The following is an 18,493-nucleotide window of genomic DNA, read 5'->3' on the forward strand; positions in this document are numbered from 1 at the left end:
GGTGTTTTTGATCTTAGCCATTCTAACAGGTGTAAGGTGGTATCTCAGAGTCGTTTTGATTTGCATTTCTCTGATGATTAAGGATGTTGAGCATTTCTTTAAATGTCTTTCAGCCATTTGTAGTTCTTGTTTTGTGAATTCTCTGTTTAGCTCTTTAGCCCATTTTTTAATTGGACTGTTCAGTGCTTTGATGTCTAGTTTCTTGAGTTCTTTATATATTGTGGAGATCAATCCTCTGTCAGATGTGGGGTTGGTGAAGATCTTTTCCCAATCTGTTGGCGGTCTTTTTGTCTTATTGACTGTGTCTTTTGCCCTGCAAAAGCTTCTCAGTTTTGAGAGGTCCCATTTATTAATGGTTGTGCTCAGGGTCTGTGCTGTCGGTGTTTTATTTAGGAAATGGTCTCCAGTGCCAATGCGTTCAAGAGTGCTTCCTATCTTCTTTTCTATTAAGTTTAGTGTAACTGGATTTATGTTTAGGTCTTTGATCCACTTGGACTTGAGTTTTGTGCATGGTGACAGATATGGATCTATTTGTAATCTTTTACATATTGACATCCAGTTATGCCAGCACCATTTGTTGAAGATACTTTCTTTGTTCCATTGTATAGTTTTGGCTCCTTTGTCAAAAACCAGGTGTTCATATGTGCATGGATTAATGTCAGGGTCTTCAATTCGATTCCATTGGTCCGTATGTCGGTTTTTATACCAGTACCAAGCTGTTTTTATTACTATAGCTCTATAGTAGAGTTTGAGGTCCGGGATGGTGATGCCTCCAAGGGTTGCTTTATCGTATAGGATTCTTTTAGCTATCCTGGGTCTTTTGTTTTTCCATATAAAGTTGAGTATTTTTCTTTCCAAGTCTGTGAAGAATTGTGTTGGGATTTTGATGGGGATTGCATTGAATCTGTAGATTGCTTTTGGTAAGATTGCCATTTTTACTATGTTAATCCTACCTATCCATGAGCATGGGAGATCCTTCCATTTTCTGATATCTTCTTCAATTTCTTTCTTTAGAGATTTAAAGTTCTTATCAAAAAGGTCTTTCACTTGTTTAGTTAGTGTTATCCCAAGGTATTTTATATTATTTGTGGCTATTGTAAAGGGTGATGTTTCTCTGACTTCTTTCTCAGCCCTTTTATCATTTGTGTATAGGAGGGCTACTGATTTTTTTGAGTTGATCTTGTATCCTGCCACTTTACTGAAGGAGTTTATCAGCTGTAGAAGTTCCCTGGTAGAGTTTTTGGGGTCACTTATGTATACTATCATATCATCTGCAAATAGTGAAAGTTTGACTTCTTCCTTGCCAATTTGTATCCCTTTGATCTCCTTTTGTTGTCTTATTGCTCTAGCTAGAACTTCTAGTACTATATTGAATAAATATGGGGAGAGTGGACAGCCTTGTCTTGTTCCTGAATTTAGTGGTATCGCTTTGAGTTTCTCTCCATTTAATTTGATGTTTGCTGTTGGCTTGCTATAAATTGCTTTTATTATGTTTAGAAATGTTCCTTGTATTCCTATTCTTTCTAAGACCTTTATCATGAAGGGGTGTTGGATTTTGTCAAAGGCTTTTTCAGCATCTAGGGAGATGATCATGTGGTTTTTTTCTTTCAGTTTGTTTATATGGTGTATTACATTGACTGATTTCCGTATGTTGAACCATCCTTGCATCCCTGGGATGAATCCTACTTGGTCGTGATGGATGATTGTTTTGATGTATTCTTGGATTCGGTTTGCCAATATTTTGTTGAGTATTTTTGCATCAATGTTCATGAGGGAGATTGGTCTGTAGTTCTCTTTCTTTGTTGCATCTTTGTGTGGCTTGGGTATCAGGGTAATTGTAGCCTCATAAAAAGAGTTTGGTAGTGTTCCTTCTGTTTCTATTGTGTGGAACACTTTGAAGAGGATTGGTATTAGTTCTTCTTTGAAAGTCAGGTAGAATTCTGCACTGAAACCATCTGGTCCTGGGCTTTTTTTAGTTGGGAGACTTTTGATGACTGTTTCTATTTCTTTAGGGGTTATTGGTCTATTTAAATGGTTTATCTGGTCTTGATTTAATTTTGGTATTTGGTATTTATCCAGAAAATTGTCCATTTCTTCCTGGTTTTCCATTTTTGTGGAGTACAGGTTTTTGAAGTATGATCTGATGATTCTCTGGATTTCCTCATTGTCTGTTGTTATGTCTCCCTTTTCATTTCTGATTTTGTGAATTTGGGTGTTCTCTCTTTGCCTTTTGGTTAATTTGGCTAGTGGTTTGTCTATCTTGTTGATTTTTTCAAAGAACCAACTCTTTGTTTCATTGATTTTTTGTATTGTTCTCTTGTTTTCTATTTCGTTGATTTCAGCCCTCAATTTGATTATTTCCTGGCGTCTATTTCTCCTGGGTGAGTTTGTTTCTTTTTGTTCTAGAGCTTTCAGTTGTGCTGTTAATTCATTGGTATGGGATTGCTCCATCTTCTTTATGTGTGCATTTAGAGCTATGAATTTTCCTCTTAGCACTGCTTTCATAGTGTCCCATAAGTTTGGGTATGTTGTACTTTCATTTTCATTGAATTCTAGGAACTCTTTAATTTCTGTCTTTATTTCTTCCTTGACCCATTGATGTTTCAGGTGGGTATTATTCAGTTTCCATGAGTTTGTGGGTTTTCTATAATTTTTGTTGTTATTGAGTTCTAACTTTAAGGCATGGTGGTCTGATAAAATACAGGAGGTTATTCCAATTTTTTTGTATCTGTTGAGATTTGTTTTGTGTCCAAGCATGTGGTCAATTTTTGAGAAGGTTCCATGGGGTGCTGAGAAGAAGGTATATTCTTTTGTGTTAGGATGGAATATTCTGTAGATATCTATTAGGTCCATTTGAGTCATAACATCTGTTAGGTCCTTTATTTCTTTGTTAAGTTTCAGTCTGGTAGATCTATCTTTTGGTGAGAGTGGTGTGTTAAAATCTCCCACTACTAATGTGTGGGGTTTGATGTGCGTTTTAAACTTTAGTAGTGTTTCTTTTATGAATGTGGGTGCTTTTGTATTTGGAGCATAAATGTTTAGAATCGAGACTTCATCTTGGTGGATTTTTCCTGTGATGAATATGTAATGTCCATCCTGGTCTCTTTTGATTGATTTTAGTTTGAAGTCTATTTTATTAGATATTAGGATAGCTACACCAGCTTGTTTCTTAGGTCCATTTGCTTGGAAAACCTTTTCCCAGCCCTTTACTCGGAGGTAGTGTCTGTCTTTGGAGTTAAGGTGTGTTTCTTGTATGCAGCAGATGGATGGGTCCTGTTTTCTAATCCATTCTGTTAGCCTGTGTCTTTTTATAGGTGAGTTGAGACCATTGATATTGATGGATATTAATGACCAGTGATTGCTAATTCCTGTTATTTTTTTGGTTGTGTTGTGTTGTCCTTCTGTGGTGTATGTTGGTGTAGGATTATCTATTGCTTGATTTTTCATGGATGTGTTTAGCTTCTTTGGGTTGAATTTTCCCTTCTAGTGCTTTCTGTAGGGCTGGGTTTGTGGACAGGTATTGATTAAATCTGGTTTTATCCTGGAATATTTTGTTTACTCCGCCTATGGTGATTAAGAGTTTTGCTGGGTATAATAGTCTGGGTTGGCATCCATGGTCTCTTAGTGTCTGCATGAGGTTTGTCCATGATCTTCTATCTTTCATAGTCTCTATTGAGTAGTCTGGTGTTATTCTGATGGGTTTGCCTTTATATGTTACTTGGTCCTTTTCCTTTGCAGCTCTTAATATTTTTTCTTTATTCTGTGTGTTTAGTGTTTTGATTATTATGTGGCGAGGGGACTTTTTTTTTGGATCCAGCCTATTCGGTGTTCTGTAAGCTTCTTGTATCTTCATAGGTATTTCTTTCTTTAGGTTAGGAAAGTTTTCTTCTATGATTTTGTTGAATATATTTTCTGTGCCTTTGAGTTGGTATTCTTCTCCTTCTTCTATCCCTATTATTCTTAGGTTTGGTCTTTTCATGGTGTCCCAAATTTCCTGGACGTTTTGTGTTAGGACTTTTTTGTCTTTATTGTTTTCTTTGACTGACGAATCTTTTTTCTCTATCGTGTCTTCAGTGTCAGAGATTCTCTGTTCCATCTCTTGCAATCGGTTGGTTATGCTTGTTTCTGTAGTTCCTGTTCGTTTTGTGAGGATTTCTATTTCCAGCATTCCCTCAGCATGTGTTTTCTTTATTGTCTCAAATTCATTTTTCAGATCTTGGAATGTTTCTTTCATCTGTTTAATTGCTTTTTCTTGGCTTTCTTTAATTTCTTCCCATTTTTTGTTCGTTTTTTCTTCCATTTCTTTAAGGGAGTTTTTTATTTCCTCTTTAATGGAGTTTTTCATTTCCTCTTTAAGGGAAGTTTTTATTTCCTCTTTAAGGGAGTTTTTTATTTCCTCTTTAAGGAAAGTTTTTATTTCCTCTTTAAGGTAGTTTTTCAATTCCTCTTTAAGGAAAGTTTTTATTTCCTCATTGAGGGAATGTTTTATTTCTTCTTTAAGGGCCTCTATCATCTTCTTAATGTCATTTTTAGGGTTGATTTCTTCTGTTTCTTCTGTCATGGTATGTTTAGGTCTTGCAGGTGTAGAATCACTAGGTTCTGATGTTGCCATATAGGTCTTTATGTTGTTGCCTGTATTTTTGCACTGGCGCCTACTCATCTCTTCCTCTGTGAGGTGCAGGTGGTGTCTGTGTCTGAGAGTGCCTCTCTTGTTCTAATTTTTAGTCTTGGTTTAGTAGGGGTTCTTGGTTAAATTGGTGCTTTTGGGCTATTTCTTCAGGGGCAGCTGATTTCGATCGGTGAATTATATACTTATGATTCTGGTGATCTGGTTTGGTGTCTGGGTAGCGCCTTCTTCTGTGATCTCAGGTCACTTTTTGTTCATTTGTCAACTCCTCAGCTGATCTTGTTTCTTCAGACTTTAAACTGTAGGCATCTGAATCCTCTCCCAGATGGGTTTCAGCTGAGCAGGGTAGTCTCACCAACACCTCCAAGTTGTTGGGTTTCACAGGATCAGCAGCTGGGCCCTGGGTTGTCCTCAGACGGAGTGTTCAGATTCGTTCTGGTTCTGACCCACGGAGATAGCTTCTTCCCCAGATGTTGGGGTTAGGGGCGTCCCTGTTCCAAGCTGTGTCTGCTTGTCTCCGTCCCTGGGCCTGTTTACCTCTGCGGTCCACCGCCGGGCCTGTATGTCCCTGTCAGCTGCCGCTGGGTCTGTCTGCCTCTGGGGGCCGCCACCGGGCCTGAATGTCCCTGTCGGCCGCTGCACGTCTACCTCAGCGGGCTGCCGCTGGGCCCGTCTTCCTCCACAGGCCTCCGCCACAGGCCTACCTGCGTCTGCTTGTCTTCGCCACCGGGCCTGTCTACCTCTGTGGACCGCCGCTGGGCCTGAATGTCTCTGCCGGCTGCCGCCGGGCCTGAATATCTCTGTCGGCTGCTGCCGCTGGGCCCGTCTACCTCAGCGGGCTGCTGCTGGGCCCGTCTACCTCCGCGGGCCGCCGCCGCAGGCCTACCTGCGTCTGCTTGTCTCTGCCGCTGGGCCTGTCTACCTCTGTGGGCCGCCGCTGGGCCTGAATGTCTCTGCCGGCTGCCGCCGGGTCTGAATATCCCTGTCGGCTGCCGCTGCTGGGCCCGTCTACCTCCACGGGCCCCCGCCGCAGGCCTACCTGCGTCTGCTTGTCTCTGCCGCCGGGCCTGTCTACCTCTATGGGCCGCCGCTGGGCCTGAATGTCTCTGCCAGCTGCCGCCGGGTCTGAATATCCCTGTCGGCTGCCGCCGCTGGGCCCGTCTACCTCAGCGGGCTGCTGCTGGGCCCGTCTACCTCTGTGGGCCTCCGCTGGGCCTGAATGTCTCTGCCAGCTGCCGCCGGGTCTGAATATCCCTGTCGGCTGCCGCCGCTGGGCCCGTCTACCTCAGCGGGCTGCTGCTGGGCCCGTCTACCTCCGCGGGCCGCCGCCGCAGGCCTCGCCCTTGCATTTCTGATATCACTGCTTCCACCTCACACATGCTGGGATTACAGGCATCGGCCATCATGACCCAGCTCCTTGTCCTCTTTCTAACAGAGGTCTGGAAAATTTACTTTTCAACTTTTTTTTTGTTGATTTTACAAATAAAAGTGCAGCATGTGATACTGAAGTCCAACAGAAAGAAGTGAAAAGATAACCAAGACAAGAATTTTAACACACTGTGCAGAATGTCACCTGCGACACAGGTGAGAGTGAATGAGGACAGGCCTGCGCAGAGAGCAGTGGAGATGTCTCTAGGCATGCAGGCGGTGGGGCGGCAAGCCTCAGCTCTGCACTTAGTAAGACGTCCTGCGTAGAGAACAGTCAGGTGACTCCAGACTTAAGAAAACAGGGTAACAAACTTACACTTAAAGGGACTTCATATAGTATTTATATTTAAACAATAAATATTTATAATCAGACTCTTCCAAAAGCTACTTTATAAAAGGAGAAACTAAATTTGAAGCTCTGCCGAGGGAACAGCAATAGCATGGTTTCATAAAATCAGAAGCCCTTTTCTGCCCTGAAACACAGCTTTTAACTTGTACTGTTCCCAAAGACCATTTTTCCTTTAGTTTCTCGTCCCTTGTGCCGCAATGCTTTCCAGCAGCGGAACCGGCTGAAGGCCCCGGCCCAGTGGTCAGTGTCCTTCACGACTCAACTCAGCCTTTCTCACCTCCTTACCCCATCCCCTTTTACAAACTCTATTCAGCGGAGCCAACTATATCGAGGATATAAACTATTCATCCATGAAAGATTTTGTAAATACTATTGTCTTTTTATTTTTATATTTTTAGTTTTTTTCCTGTGTCTTTGTGTATGTGTGGTGTACACAGGTCTGTGGCCTTGAAGGCCACAGGCTGATGTTAGGTGTCTTATTCCGTCACTGTCCACTCTGGTGTTTTCAGATATGGTTTCTCACTAATAGTGGACTCACCATTCAGCTAAGACTTCCTAGTCAGCATAGCCTGGAATCTGCCTGTCTAGACCGCAGCACTAGAGCCCAGGCACACAGTGCTTTACCTGGCTTTCTGCATGTTAGCTGGGGATCCTGACTGAGGTCCTTGCTTTACAACTGGTCCACCTCCCCAGTCCTACTATCATCTTTTACTCATTCATTTATTCATTCATTCCTTTATTTATTTAGGATTGTGGTAAAACTCACCATTTTAACCATTTTAAAATGTACAATTTAGGGGCTGGAGAGATGTCTCAGCAGTCAAGAGCACTGACTGTTTTTCCAGAGGACTCAGGTTCTATTCCCTGCACCCACGTGGCAACTCAAAACTGTAACTCCAGGATCCAACACCCTCACACAGACATACATACAGGCAAAACACCAATAAAATAAAAATAAATAAAAATTTAAAATGTATAATTTAAGGCATTTTATTATATTCACAGTGTGGTGCAACCCACATCATGAAGTTCCACAATATTTAGCACCCACAAGGAAACCCCAAGCCCATTAAGACATTCCAAGCTTCCTGTCCTATCTCTGCGGATATGACTATTAAGATATCTCATGTAATAATATATAGCCTTTAGTTCTGGCTTTCTTCATCTAGCACAACTTTTCAAGCTATCAGTGTTGAAGTATGTGTCAGTATTTTGTTCCTCTTAGGACTAAATAATACAGTAGTTCCCTTTGGTCCATAGTTTCACTTTCTATGGATTCAATTACTAGCGGACAACCTCTGTCTGCAAATAAATGGAAAATTCCAGAAATAAACAACTTAAAAGTTTTAAATTGTGTACTATTCTGAGGGATGTGGTGAAATGCCAGCTCACCCCTCAACAGCATGCTCAGGGTGAGAATCACCCCTTCATTCACTGGATCCACACTGTATATACTATTTGCCTGCTGGTTCTACAACTGAGATATCGAGCTCTTGTGCACAGCAGAATTTCACAACATAATTTAGTCTGACTCCAATAATTTTCTTTTCTTAGATAAGCCATTACTGTTTTACAAATCACTGAGGAATGCCTTATGGCCTGGATTTTATCCCTTATCATTTTTGGAGGTTTAGCAACCCCGCTGTCCTTTGCCTAAGCCACTACAGTAGCCTCTGTATAACCAGATCACTGTTTTCACCTTGCCGTTTGTAGCCTATCTCACTATACTGCAGTAGCTCCGGGGATTCTATTAACAGAGAACTGATATTTGTCCTGTACTTCTCTTGGAATAAAAGCTGAAGCCCATCTAAGGACTTGACTCTTTCTGTTACCTGCCTGCCTTCCTGCACTCCCACTCTCTCCCAAGTGCTCACTCACTCGGAGCTGCCTCTTCTGTCGTCCTACACTGTCTATGCATCTTCTGCCTTCATTCTTCATTAGCTGCATCATCCCCTCAGAGAGCTCAGCAGCTTACCCTTTCAGCATTAATGGCAAGTGTCACCTTCTCAGGGCCCTACCTGCTCACTGCAGTTGAAGTCAGGCCCCACCTCTTACAATGCTCAACAGCCTCCTAATCCTGCCGTATTCTTTTTTTTTTTTGGTTTTTCGAGACAGGGTTTCTCTGTGTAGATTTGCGCCTTTCCTGGAACTCACTTGGTAGCCCAGGCTGGCCTCGAACTCACAAAGATCCGCCTGCCTCTGCCTCCCGAGTGCTGGGATTAAAGGCGTGCGCCACCACCGCCCGGCATGTATTCTTTATTCTTTCTAAATAGCCATCATTTAACACAAGAAATACTGTATTTACTTATGTTTGTTGTTCTCTATCATTTCCCTTCCACTGAAAGGTAAAGTATAATATGGCCATTATAGAAACAAGATAAGAGGGTTCTCAAAAACATTTAAAAACAAAATTACCACATTCCTCAGCAAGATGAAAACCCAGCAGGAAAACACCAAAGCTTGCACTCCCTGTCCAGCCTCTGGGGTGATGGAACCAGGTGGGTAGCCCCTCCCCTGCAGCTCCATCCCATGCATGTAGCTTTCCTCAGCAGACAGCCCATGGTCCTGACATGACCAGCATTCTGGGATCTCCACTGAAATGTGGTCTTTATCTTCAAAGCTTTATGCAGTAGACTCCCAGGGTTTTCTTGCAGGAGATTGCCAGCCCTCAGCATCTCTCAGAAACTATGGTACTGGACTCCATGGCCCTCTCCAATCTTTTTTTGTTTTTGTTTTTGATTTTGTTTTGTTTTTCGAGACAGGGTTTCTCTGTGTAGCTTTGCGCCTTTCCTGGAACTCACTTGGTAGCCCAGGCTGGCCTCGAACTCACAGAGATCCGCCTGGCTCTGCCTCCCGAGTGCTGGGATTAAAGGCGTGCGCCACCACCGCCCGGCTGGCCCTCTCCAATCTTATCTCTTCCATGTGTGCATAACCAGTTCTACATGAGTGACACTGCAGAGCTCTGCTGCTAGTTAGGACGGAGCCTAGCCACGCTGAGCAGAACTGCATTAGCCTTCACGCTGAGCCAGACCTGCATCAGCCTTCGTGTACTAGCCCTGGGAAGACACTTCCCTGCCAGTTGTTTTCAAACGAAAACAGCACCCTCAGTTGGGCTGTCTCCTTCAAATGAATTTGCATTTTCACAAGATGGATCCTTCAGTGAATAGTCCTGCCCTTAAGGCACCTTTCCTATTACTACAGTGCAGCATTGTTTTTAATGGTACTAATCTCTTTAATGAATACAACTATTTTCAAACTGCCTGGTCCATTCACTATAAACTGACCCCCACTGTTTTTCTTGCCAAACTGTAGAGTTTGCATCATTCTGTTCCACCTGTTGCTCTCCCTCATTGTAAATCTAGATTGAGTACTGAGCACAGTCTGAATGTTATCCTATCTTCAAATTTCCTCTGTCAGACAAATTATTCCATTACTTTTCAAGTCAGCCTCATACAAGTGTTTAGAACACAAGCATAATAAGTCAGATTCTTTGCCATAACATAAGATGTTCTACCCAGGGCCCTCTTTCCTTTCTGAAACCTCACGAACCATTGCTGTGGGATGGTCTGTATGTCAAATTGCTCTGGTTGGTCAATAAATAAAACACTGATTGGCCAGTGGCCAGGCAGCAAGTATAGGCGGGACTAACAGAGAGGAGAATTGAGAGAACAGGAAGGTGGAGGGAGACACTGCCAGCCACCACCAGGACAAGCAGCATGTGAAGATGCCGGTAAGCCACGATCCACGTGGCAAGGTATAGATTTATGGAAATGGATTAATTTAAGCTATAAGAATAGTTAGCAAGAAGCCTGCCACAGCCATATAGTTTGTAAGCAATATAAGTCTCTGTGTTTACTTGGTTGGGTCTGAGCAGCTGTGGGACTGGCGGGTGACAGAGATTTGTCCTGACTGTGGGCCAGGCAGGAAAACTCTAGCTACAAACCATGCTGCCACTGTCTGCATTTCTCTCTGCATTCTGGTCTTCCAAGCTCCCACCAAAGTGGCCCATTGATCTCTGCCACATTATTTTAAGAATGATGAAAGGACGGGTTTTTGTTTTGTTTTGTTTCCCAGCTTCTAGTTTCAGGGATATAGTCCACTGCAACAGGGAAGGGATGGTGGCAGAATCATGAAGCACTGGTCACAGATTCCATGCCCAAGAAGCAGAGAGAGATGAATCTCTGCAGCTAGCTTCTTTGCCCTCGGGATGCTGCTGCATATGCTGTGAATGGGTCTTCATCCTCATTTAACCCAGACACAGAGTCTCCCTCAGAGCCATGCCCAGAGGTTTATCTACTCATTGATTCCGGATCCTGTCAAAATGAGAATGTTAGCCACCACATATGTAGTGAATTAACGTGGGGATAGAAGGGAGTAAGTCACAGTAAATATCTCACTTATTTCTGGAACCTAAAGAATGCTGAACTCAACAAACGATGGTGATTTTCAGACACTTGAAGTTAGGAGTAATGTAGATTACAGAATACAAAATCTTGGATAAATGAGAATAAGTTCAAGAAAATGATTCTATAATGTAAGGATTATAATTGATACATACCTCAAATGTATTTACTCATTTCATTGTATGTAATTCAAAGCAATATACAGTGTATAAAAATACATGTAACTTTTATTTATTGATTAAAATGTGAATTCAATTAAGAGGCCCTTGTATTCTTTTGGATTATCAAGTCATCTCTAGTGCCTGAAAGAGAGCACAGCACATCAACTGCCCCCTCTGTAAATACTGCCTGAGAGAAAGGGACTGGGGCTATGACACTTCAGACTGGTTTTGGACTTGACAGTTCTCACAGTTCCACTGGCCCACATGGCTCTGTTTTCTGTTTGCTCAGTATACTTCTTTCCTGTCGCTCGTTAGTGATTTCCTGGTAGTGTCATATAATGCTTCCATCAGTACAGCATTCCAGAGTGTAGTCCATGGATATTAGTTGCTACCCTCCTCTTTGTTCTCAAAAGATAATCTCTCTGACACAGTAGAACTGGAAAACATCTCTGCATTAGGAGCTTCTTTGGCATTTTTTCAAATGTTTTTTTTTTTTCATCTCTGATCCCACTATTGCCAAGTATCTGGCCACCATACAGGAAAAGCCCTGTCCCCTGTCCCCACCCTTTTTTTTAGTATCTGCCCAATATTTCACAGTGAATATCATACATTGTGATGGCTCTGATGATGCTCACTGAATGATTCTATTCATGTCCGCTCCTTCAACATAGAACTAGCACATTAAAAGGTGTATTGTATAAAGCATGAGTTTCATGACTGACCAGATCCTTGTTCTTTTAAATACAGAACTGCAGCATTCCTGAAGCTCACACTGGTTTGGTAATAGTGAAAGTGTTATCTTCGCAGATGAATGTGCATGTTGTATAAAATGTTCCCCATTTTTGCTACAGTTGCTTAGGACCTAATTAAAGCATGCATTTGTTGACTAAGTATATGCTGATCTATTTCTGAGGCTGAAATTTCTTTAGTCCTTCCTGTTGTAGAATATTACTTTAAGGTATGTTACTTTTGTTTATGCTGCATTTGTTTAGCTCTGGGAAGCTGTGTTACTGGGCTGGTCTTAAATACATGATGGTCTAATAAAGAACTGATTGGCCAATGGCAAGGGTAGGCAGGGCTGGCAGACAGAGAGAATATATAGAGGAAGAAATCCGGGAGGAGAAAAGATCAAGGAACTAGATAAAGAGAAGGAGGAGGATACCAGGGGCCAACCACCCAGCCACCCAGCCACCCAGCCAGGCACAGAGTAAGATTGACAGTAAGATTATAGAAGTAAGGAAAGGAAAACATTCATAGGCAAAAGTTAAACGGGATAATTTAAAGTTAAGAAAAGCTTGCTAGCAACAAGCCAAGCTAAGGCTAGGCATTTATAATTAATAAGCCTCTGTGAGTGATTTATTTGGGAGCTGGGTGGCAGGTGCCCCAAAAGAGTTAAAAAAAAAAAAAAAAGCACCTTCCTGTTTGAATTCTGTTCAGTTTTGTTCTCCAATGACTCATCTTAAACTGACTTTTAACTTGTAATCCCCTCCTCCCCAGGCCATTTTCTTCAAGGGTAGATGGAAAGGTGGTATTTTATCACTAATCTAAATTCTTCCAGGGGTCCCAGAGAGATCAAACACCAGGTAATGGTATTTGCCACAGAGTCTGATGCCCTGCGTTAGATTCCCAGACCCACAAGATAGAAGAGAAATCCTGCAGGCTGTCCTCTGACCTCCATGTGCATCCATGTGTACACACACACACACACACACACACACACACACACACACACACACACGACAGACAGATGGACACACAAAGAGACATACCATAAATAAATATAATAAAAAAAAATGTACCCACTAGAAGCTCTTCCAGGAATTCTTACCTTTTTTCAGATTCTGTGAAACTTAGCCATCTTCTCCTCAAATACATTTGCACAATGTCATACAAAGCTATTCTGACTGTGACAACTATAACTGCTTAAGAATTCCAGAGTTCCCTGTCAGCCTGGAAAGGCACCAGGCACCCCCAGTGTGCCTAACTCTTCTATCTTTACCAGTTTTGCTCAGGGTTTCCCTATCTCAGCATCTGTCTACACTGTGTGATGAGAGAGAGAAAGAGAGAGAATGAACTGGAGGAGCTAGATACTGGGGAAAAAACACAAGAGCATGCTGGACAACATCCTATGGAAAGAGTGGGCCTTGCTTAGGAGAGAGCTAGGAATCCTGTCTCTGAGAATTCCCGAAATAGGCTGGGCGTTGGTGGCACATGCCTTTAATCCCAGCACTAGGGAGGCAAAGGCAGGAGGTTCCCTAGGTTCAAGGCCAGCCTGGTCTACAGAGTGAGTTTCAGGAAAACCAGGGATACACAGAGAAATCCTGTCTTGAAAAACAAAAAAAAAACAAAAACAAAAGAGAGAGAGAGAGAGAGAGAGAGAGAGAGAGGGAGGGAGGGAGGGAGGGAGGGAGGGAGGGAGGGAGGGAGGGAGAGAGAGAGAGAGAGAGAGAGAGAGAGAGAGAGAAAGAAAGAAAGAAAGAAAGAAAGAAAGAAAGAAAGAAAGAAAGAAAGAAAGAAAGAAAGAAAGAAAGAAAGAAAGAAAGAAAGAAAGAAAGAAAGAGAAACAGGCAGGGCATGGTGGTGGTGGTGGTGGTGGTGGTGGTGGTGGTGGTGGTGGTGGTGGTGGTGGTGGTGGTGCATGCCTATAATTCCAGCAGGAGGCAGGCAGAGACAGCCAGATCTCTGTGGGTTCCAGGACAGCCAGAGAAACATTGAGAGACTTCGTTCAAAACAAAAAAACCAAACAAATTCCTGAAGCCTTAACAGATGTATGGGGAGGCCCTGTTCAGTAGTTTCTGAGCTCAGAGGCAAACACCCAGCAGCACTGTACTCCGTCTAGTCATTGGCACTAAACACTGAGAAGTCCATGTCTTTAAAGTTATGCTTCAAGTGAAAGACCCCCACAGACACTTAGTCATAAGAATTAGCACCCCGTGCAACACTCAGATCTGTTAGTACCGGAAGTGATATACTCGGCTATGCTACATCACAATAGTCAGTTACCTTTTCTTTGGAGCGTAGGCCAAAAATCCTAATCGATTTACCAGTGAATCTTCATCTGCTGGGATTGTGGAAGTACTTCCTTCTTAATTCTGTTAAAAAAATTAAAAATATATAAGGAATGAAATAGTAGACACAAAGCTAATCTGAAATCTATAAATCTTTTTTTTGTTCTTGTAATTTTTTTTTCTTTTTTCTTTTTTCTTTTTTTCTGGAGCTAGGGACTGAACCCACGGCCTTGTGCTTGCTGAGCTAAATCCCCAACCCTGTCCCCCCTTTTTTAAGACAGAGTTTCTCTGTGTGTAGTCCTGGCTGTCCTGGAACTCACACTGTAGACCAGGCTAGCCTCAAACTCACAGAGATGCACTTGCCTCTGCTTCCTAAGTGCTGAGATTAAAGGTGTGTACAACCAATGCCCAGCAGAAATCTATAACCTTAGTAGTTGCCACGAGTTCTAATTTTGAAGTATCAAACTGCTAAAATTCAAGGCACCTTATCAATTCATCAAAAAATGCAATTCGGTTTTTATTATGAACTTAATTCACTATATTTACAGTAAACTAGGAAGAAATGACTATTCAATATGTCCACAGAGACAACCTCTTTGGGCTTATAAATCATTGTGTGAAATTTCCACTAATGAGTTTCCACTTAATTTTTAAAACTGCTATTTGAAAGTCTGTTCTTATGAAACCTGTCAAATCATAGCTTTAAAATAACAGGAATACACACCAAATATCTGGAATGCTTACTCTGCCCTCTACACAGCATATAAGAGTAATATAGCTTTAAAACAAGAAAGAAAAACTCAATTAATTCACCTTCCTAAAAAGCCCAAGATTTGGGCAATGGTGGTGCACACTTTTAATCCCAGCACTGTGGAAGGAGAGGCAGAACTCTCTGTGAGTTCTAGGCCAATCTCATCTACAGAGAGAGTTCTAGGACAGCCAGGGCTATACAGAGAAACCCTGTCTTAGGGAGGCACAGGCACAAGGAAATTATGCCCTCCATTATCTTCCTGTATATGTATATATTACAGGAAGAATGGAGGGGGTACTTAATTTGGGGGGAAGCAGTGAGGTAAGGAATCAAAGGATTGAAGATTAACAAACTAAAGTTACAATTAAGATGATATTCAACCTATGAGAGCAGGAGACAGAAGGAGCAAATACAGGCAATGACATAGCTGTGGGACACATACTGTCGAGTTATAAACACAGGCACATGATAAAAGGGCTGAGAAAGAAGTCAGAGAAACATCACCCTTTACAATAGCCACAAATAATATAAAATACCTTGGGATAACACTAACTAAACAAGTGAAGGACCTTTTTGATAAGAACTTTAAATCTCTAAAGAAAGAAATTGAAGAAGATATCAGAAAATGGAAGGATCGCCGGGCGGTGGTGGCACACGCCTTTAATCCCAGCACTCGGGAGGCAGAGCCAGGCGGATCTCTGTGAGTTCGAGGCCAGCCTGGTCTCCAAAGCGAGTTCCAGGAAAGGTGCAAAGCTACGCAGAGAAACCCTGTCTCAAAAAAAAAAAAAAACCAAAAAAAAAAAAAAAAAAAAAAGACAGCAAAAAGAGCCGGGCGGTGGTGGCGCACGCCTTTAATCCCAGCACTCGGGAGGCAGAGCCAGGCGGATCTCTGTGAGTTCGAGGCCAGCCTGGGCTACCAAGTGAGCTCCAGGAAAGGCGCAAAGCTACGCAGAGAAACCCTGTCTCGAAAAACCAAAAAAAAAAAAAAAAAAAAAAAAAAAAAAAAAAAAAAAAGAAAATGGAAGGATCTCCCATGCTCATGGATAGGTAGGATTAACATAGTAAAAATGGCAATCTTACCAAAAGCAATCTACAGATTCAATGCAATCCCCATCAAAATCCCAACACAATTCTTCACAGACTTGGAAAGAAAAATATTCAACTTCATATGGAAAACAAAAGACCCAGGATAGCTAAAAGAATCCTATACGATAAAGCAATCTTTGGAGGCATCACCATCCCTGACCTCAAACTCTACTATAGAGCTATAGTAATAAAAACAGCTTGGTACTGGTATAAAAACCGACATACGGACCAATGGAATCGAATTGAAGACCCTGACATTAATCCATGCACATATGAACACCTGGTTTTTGACAAAGGAGCCAAAACTATACAATGGAACAAAAAAAGTATCTTCAACAAATGGTGCTGGCATAACTGGATGTCAATATGTAAAAGATTACAAATAGATCCATATCTGTCACCATGCACAAAACTCAAGTCCAAGTGGATCAAAGACCTGAACATAAATCCAGTTACACTAAACTTAATAGAAAAAAAAAGTAGGAAGCATTCTTGAACGCATTGGCACCGGAGACCATTTCCTAAATAAAACACCAACAGCACAGACCCTGAGCACAACAATTAATAAATGGGACCTCTCAAAATTGAGAAGCTTTTGCAGGGCAAAAGACACAGTCAATAAGACAAAAAGATAGCCAACAGAATGGGAAAAGATCTTCACCAACCCCACATCTGACAGAGGATTGATCTCCACAGTATATAAAGAACTCAAGAAACTATACATCAAAATACTGAACAGTCCAATTAAAAAAATGGGCTAAAGAGCTAAACAGAGAATTCACAAAACAAGAATCACAAATGGCTGAAAGACATTTAAAGAAATGCTCAGCATCCTTAATCATCAGAGAAATGCAAATCAAAATGACTCTGAGATACCACCTTACACCTGTCAGAATGGCTACGAACAAAAACACCAATGACAGTCAATGTTGGAGAGGATGTGGAGCAAAGGGAACACTCCTCCACTGTTGGTGGGAATGTAAACTTGTACAACCACTGTGCAAATCAGTATGGCAGTTTCTCAGAAAATTAGGAATCGAACTACCTCAAGACCCAGCCATCCCACTCTTGGGATGCTGATTCATACCATAAAGATACATGCTCAGCTATGTTCATAGCAGCACTATTTGTAATAGCCAGAACCTGGAAACAACCTAGATGCCCATCAACTGAAGAATGGATGAAAAAACGTGGTACATATACACAATGGAGTACTACTCAGCAGAGAAAAACAATGAAAGCATGAAATTTGCAGGCAAATGGATGGAACTAGAAAAAATCATCCTGAGTGAGGTAACCCAAACCCAGAAAGACAGTCATGGTATGTACTCACTCATAAGTGGATTCTAAATATAAAATAAAGAACAATCAGACCACAACCCATAGAACCATGGAGGCTATATATATATAGCATGGAGGTCCCTAGGACGACTGTGGCTTATAATAAATTTCGGTTTTACTCAATTATTAAAAAAAAAATAGCCAAACAAATGGAAACACATGAACTATGAACCAAAGGCTGAGGGGCCCCCAGCTGGATCAGGCCCTCTGAATACGTGAGACAGTTGATTGGCTTGATCAGTTTGGGAGGCAACTAGGCAGTGGGACCGAGTCCTGTGCTCATTGCATGAGTTGTCTGTTTGAAACCTGGAGCTTATGCAGGGACGCTTGGCTCAGCCTGGGAGGAGTGGACTGGACCTGCCTGGACTGAGTCTACCAGGTTAATCTCAGTCCTCGGGGGAGGCTTTGCCCTGGAGGAGGTGGGAATGGGGAGTGTGTTGGGGTTAAGGGGAGGGCGTGGGAGGGGGGAGAACAGGGGAACCCGTGGCTGATATGTAGAACTGAATGGTATTGTAAAATAAAATAAAAGGGAAAAAAAAAAAAAGACAAAGCTGGCAAGATGGCTCAGCAAGGAAAAAAAAAAGTATAAAAAAACAAAAACACAGGCACTCCAGGGATGGTGGCGCATGCCTTTAATCCCAGTATTCGAGAGGCAGAGGCTCAACTCTCTGTGAGTTGGAGGCCAGCCTGGTCCACATAGTGAGTTTCAGGAAAGCCAGAGCTACACAGTGAGACACAGGCAGGCAGGTTGATTTCTCACGGAAAATCCACTATGAATGCACTTCCTCTTACCACAGCCTCCACTGGCCACATGCAAGGGCAGTGGTGAGAATACTGTTTGATCAGCTTTTATTTCCACACGCTTCAAAATGGTAACACACATATTCCCACGACTTGAGATCCTAATACACTATCCCAGAATGTTAATCACTAAAATTCTATGTCATACTTTGATCACTTACTCCTAATCATCTTTATAGCTTTTAAATTAGTCTTGAGTTGTATTCCTCTCCCTCCCTTTAGCTTTGGTCTCACAAAATGCTACATAGGAATGTTGAAGGACCTTCCTATCTTTATAGGCTAGATGCCCCCTTCCCCAGATTTATAACTCTTTGCCAGTCTTCTATCTTTTAAAACTTTTCTGATACTGTTACTACAATGTCTTACTTTTAGTAAAAGCTTCTACCTCCTTCAACGTCTGTCTTGAGTCAAAATTGTTTTCTTTGCATTGTAAGCATCTTACAGGTATGCAAAAATCTTTACTCACAGTTATCTACAAAGGACTACAACAGACATGGTCAATACAGGTGTTAAGTTGGAAGCAGACCTTCTCCTCTCC

At 42.0% G+C, this 18,493-nt stretch overlaps 1 protein-coding gene across 7 annotated transcripts in view; it reads right to left on the bottom strand.

Moving 5' to 3' along the window:
- Positions 1 to 18,493, bottom strand: part of Atxn7 (ataxin 7) — a 171,056-nt gene that overhangs the window by 119,124 nt on the left and 33,439 nt on the right. For all 7 annotated transcript variants that reach the window (XM_076544489.1, XM_076544486.1, XM_076544488.1 and 4 more), the window contains exon 2: positions 13,972 to 14,060. The gene's annotated coding sequence lies outside the window, so the exon portion shown is untranslated. The remainder of the gene's footprint in view (positions 1 to 13,971; positions 14,061 to 18,493) is intronic.

Source organism: Peromyscus maniculatus, chromosome 9, assembly GCF_049852395.1.
Source record: "Peromyscus maniculatus bairdii isolate BWxNUB_F1_BW_parent chromosome 9, HU_Pman_BW_mat_3.1, whole genome shotgun sequence".
Classification (NCBI taxonomy): Eukaryota; Metazoa; Chordata; class Mammalia; order Rodentia; family Cricetidae; genus Peromyscus; species Peromyscus maniculatus.